The 5000-nt window shown below is 40.4% G+C and overlaps 1 non-coding gene across 1 annotated transcript; it reads left to right on the forward strand.

Annotated features, from left to right (window-relative positions):
• Positions 1-1844: 1844 nt before the first annotated feature.
• On the forward strand, positions 1845-1963 carry LOC123688328. The gene has a single exon (XR_006749857.1). It is a non-coding gene; the product is annotated as a 5S ribosomal RNA (ribosomal RNA).
• The last annotated feature ends 3037 nt before the right edge of the window (positions 1964-5000 follow it).

Here is a 5000-nt window from a genome sequence, read left to right on the forward strand (position 1 = left end):
CGGTGTCTGTTTCGGCCGAAGCTCGGACTTTGGTCAAAATGTTCCGATACAAAATTTGAACCAAGATAGATACAGATATGATTCCTTCTTAAATATACGTTGATTATCGAACAGAATATGGTAAATATTTTGCGATGACCGAGGATTTCATGAATTTTTTTTTTTTTTCGAAAAAATTTTCTATTATCGGAATTTCCTCAAATTTCATTTGGTTGCCTCCTAATGCTTATTAAAAATGATAATCAACAATCAGAATCATTATTTATCATTTATTTCAATTTTTATAATGAAAAACGTTCACGTCCTTTCGCGCCTCTCGATCGTCGTTTACGTGATGCATCGGTCAGCCCTAGTTTACGTGGTGCATCGGTAAGATCGAGTTCACGTTCTGCATCGGTCTGCCCGAGTTTACGTGGTGCATCGGTAAGATCGAGATTACGTGGTGCATCGGTAAGATCGAGTTCACGTTCTGCATCGGTCTGCCTGAGTTTACGTGGTGCATCGGTATGATCGAGTTTACGTTCTGCATCGGTGTGATCTAGTTTACGTTGTGCATCGGTAAGATCGAGATTACGTGAAGCATCGGTATGATCGAGTTTACGTTCTGCATCGGTCTGGACTCTGAGATATATTTTCGACGTGAAAATGTTCCGATACAACTTTTGAACCAGGATAGTTAGAGAGATGATTTTTTCTGGGATGTACGTTGATTGGGGAATGGATTGTGGAAAATAACTTGCCATGACCGAGGTGTTCTCGAATTTTTTTTTTTTTTCGAAAAATATTTTCTGATTTTGGATTTCACTCAAATTTGATTTCGTTGCCTTCTAATGTGTTCTAAAAGAGTAAATCAGTAATCAGAATCGAAAAATATTTTTCGGATTTTTTTTTTTTTGAAAAAAAATTTTCTGATTTTGGAATTTCCTCAAATTTGATTTGGTTGCCTTCTAATGTGTTTTTAAAGCGTAAATCAGTAATCAGAATCAATATTCATTGTCGACTTTAATTTTTATAAGGAAAAATGTTCACGTCCTTAAACGCCTCCCCATCATTAGCCCGAGTCCAAGTCGATGTCAGTCCCGAGCGGACGGTGTCAGATACTACCTATCGCCCCGGTCTGGACTTGGCGAGGTATTTCGACGTGAAATGTTCCGATACAACTTTTGAACCAGGATAGTTAGAGAGATGATTTCTTCTATGTTGTACGTTGATTGTGGAATGGATTGTGGGAAATAACTTGCCATGACCCAGGTGTTCTTGAATTTTTTTTTTTTTCGAAAAAAATTTTCTGATCTTGAAATTTCCTCAAATCTGATTGCGTTGCCTTCTAATGTGTTCTAAAAGAGTAAATCAGTAATCAGAATCAATATTCATTGTCGACTTTAATTTTTATAAGGAAAAATGTTCACGTCCTTAAACGCCTCTCCATCGTTACCCCGACTCCAAGACGATGTTAGACCGGAGCGGACGGTGTCAAATGCGACCGATCTCCCCGGTCTGGACTTAGCGAGATATTCCGACGTGAAATGTTCCGATACAAAAATTTAACTGTGATAGTTAGAGAGATGGTTCCTTTTGTGATGTACGTTGATTGTGTAATAGAATATGGAAATAAACTTGAGATGACCGAGGTCTTCTGGGATTTTTTTTTTTTTTCGAAAAATATTTTTCGATTTCGGAAATCCCTCAAATTTCATTGAGATATGTCCTAATGTGTTCTTAAAACTTAAATCAACAATCAGAATTAATATCCAAAAGTTATTTCATTTTTTATAAGGAAAAACGTTCACGTCCTTTCCGCTCCCAAAAAGTGAGATATCATAGAAAATATCGCTATATTTGTTGTTTACGGCCATACCACGCTGAAATTGCCAGTTCTCGTCAGAACACTGAAGCCAAGCAGCGTCGGGCGCGGTTAGTACTTGGATGGGTGACCGCTTGGGAACACCGCGTGCTGTAAGCTTTTTTTTTACGTTCTGCATCGGTCTGCCGAGATAACGTGGTGCATCGGTATGATCGAGTTTACGTTCTGCATCGGTAAGATCGAGATTACGTGATGCATCGGTAAGATTGAGATTACGTGGTGCATCGGTAAGATCGAGTTTACGTGGTGCATCGGTAAGATCCAATTCACGTTCTGCATCGGTAAGATCCAGTTCACGTGGTGCATCGGTAAGATCGAGATTACGTGGTGCATCGGTAAGATCGAGTTTACGTGGTGCATCGGTAAGATCCAATTCACGTTCTGCATCGGTAAGATCCAGTTCACGTGGTGCATCGGTAAGATTGAGATTACGTGGTGCATCGGTAAGATCGAGTTTACGTGGTGCATCGGTAAGATCCAATTCACGTTCTGCATCGGTAAGATCCAGTTCACGTGGTGCATCGGTAAGATTGAGATTACGTGGTGCATCGGTAAGATCGAGTTTACGTGGTGCATCGGTAAGATCCAATTCACGTTCTGCATCGGTAAGATCCAGTTCACGTTGTGCATCGGTCTGCCCGAGATTACGTGGTGCATCGGTATGATCGAGTTTACGTGGTGCATCGGTAAGATCCAATTCACGTTCTGCATCGGTAAGATCCAATTCACGTTCTGCATCGGTAAGATCCAGTTCACGTGGTGCATCGGTAAGATGGAGATTACGTGGTGCATCGGTAAGATCGAGATTACGTGGTGCATCGGTAAGATCTACTTTACGTTCTGCATCGGTCTGCCCTTGTTTACGTGGTGCATCGGTAAGATCGAGATTACGTGAAGCATCGGTATGATCGAGTTTACGTTCTGCATCGGTCTGCCCGATATTACGTGGTGCATCGGTCTGCCCTAGTTTACGTGGTGCATCGGTTTGGACTTAGAGATATATTTTCGACGTGAAAATGTTCCGATACAACTTTTGAACCAGGATAGTTAGAGAGATGATTTTTTCTGGGATGTACGTGGATCGGGGAATGGATTGTGGGAAATAACTTGCCATGACCGAGGTGTCCTCGAATTTTTTTTTTTTTCGAAAAAAATTTTCTGATTGTGGAATTTTCTCAAATTTGATTTGGTTGCCTCCTAATGTGTTCTAAAAGAGTAAATCAGTAATCGGAATCGAAAAATATTTTTCGGATTTTTTTTTTTTTCGAAAAAAATTTTCTGATCGTGGAATTTCCTCAAATTCGATTTGGTTGCCTTCTAATGTGTTTTTAAAGCGTAAATCAGTAATCAGAATCAATATTCATTGTCGACTTTAATTTTTATAAGGAAAAATGTTCACGTCCTTAAACGCCTCCCCATCATCAGCCCGAGTCCAAGTCGATGTCAGTCCCGAGCGGACGGTGTCAGATACTACCTATCGCCGAGGTCTGGACTTGGCGAGATATTACGACGTGAAATGTTCCGATACAACTTTTGAACCAGGATAGTTAGAGAGATGATTTCTTCTATGTTGTACGTTGATTGTGGAATGAAATACGGAAAATAACTCGCCATGACCGAGGTGATTACGATTTTTTTTTTTTTTCGAAAAAAATTTTCTGATCGTGGAATTTTCTCAAATTTGATTTGGTTGCCTCCTTATATGTTCTAGTAGCGATAATCAACAATCAGAATCAAAATCCATGGTCGGGTTTGATTTTTATAAGGAAAAATGTTCACGTCCTTTTTTACAACCCCGACTCATTGACGATGTTAGAACCGAGCCGGCGGTGTCAGATACGACCGATCGCCCCGGTCCCGATCGTCATTTACGTTGTGCATCGGTCTGCCCGAGATTACGTGGTGCATCGGTCTGGACTTAGAGATATATTTTCGACGTGAAAATGTTCCGATACAACTTTTGAACTAGGATAGTTAGAGAGATGATTTTTTCTGGGATGTACGTTGATTGGGGAATGGATTGTGGGAAATAACTTGCCATGACCGAGGTGTTCTCGAATTTTTTTTTTTTTTTCGAAAAAAATTTTCTGATTGTGGAATTTTCTCAAATTTGATTTGGTTGCCTCCTAATGTGTTCTAATAGCGATAATCAACAATCAGAATCAAAATCCATGGTCGGGTTTGATTTTTATAAGGAATAATGTTCACGTCCTTTTTCGCCTATGTTCTTTTTCGACGTGAAAAGTTCCGATACAACTTTTGAACCAGGATAGTTAGAGAGATGATTTTTTCTGGGATGTATGTTGATTGACGTACGAAACTTGGAAAAAAAATAGAAAAGACCGAGGTACTCTAGAAAAAAAATTTATTGAAAATATTTTTTTGATTTCGGAATTAATTCGAAATTCATTCAGATGTCTTCTATCAATATCGCGAAAGAAAAATCAATAATCAGAATCGATATTCATCTAAGATTATTTCCTTTTGGATTGTGTTAACATTCGGTACGATCTTGTCTACGTGATGCATCGGTTTGTTTCTCGGCTCTTGTGAGCAAGTTGGACACTCGAGACGGCCTCCATCGATCGGATTAGGCGGGCTTTAATGTTAACGTGCTGCATCGGTGTGATCTTGTTTACGTCATGCATCGGTATAGCTTTAAATCGCGCCGTAAAGTCGTTCACGTCATGCATCGGTATCTTAAATCGCGCCGAAAAGTCGTTCACGTCATGCATCGGTATCTTAAATCGCGCCGTAAAGTCGTTCACGTCATGCATCGGTATCTTAAATCGAGCCGAAAAGTCGTTCACGTCATGCATCGGTGGCACAAAAAAAAGACGCCGATGCATGACGTGAGCCGACTTTTCGGCGCGATTTAAGATACCGATGCATGACGTGAACGACTTTACGGCGCGATTTAAGATACCGATGCATGACGTGAACCGACTTTTCGGCATGAAGTCAGCTAAAATTATCGTGTGCATCTTGGGTCGGTCCACGTACCGTAGATCAGAGAGGGACGACGTACATACATCGGATACATTTGTATCCAACAAGTTACGATCGTCGTCTGATCCAGCGGTAATCGGACCTACTCTCGTGAATTTATTTTGCCCCTTGAATAATTTTGTACCGA

The sequence above is a fragment of the Harmonia axyridis genome, chromosome X (genome assembly GCF_914767665.1).
Source record: "Harmonia axyridis chromosome X, icHarAxyr1.1, whole genome shotgun sequence".
NCBI lineage: Eukaryota > Metazoa > Arthropoda > Insecta > Coleoptera > Coccinellidae > Harmonia > Harmonia axyridis.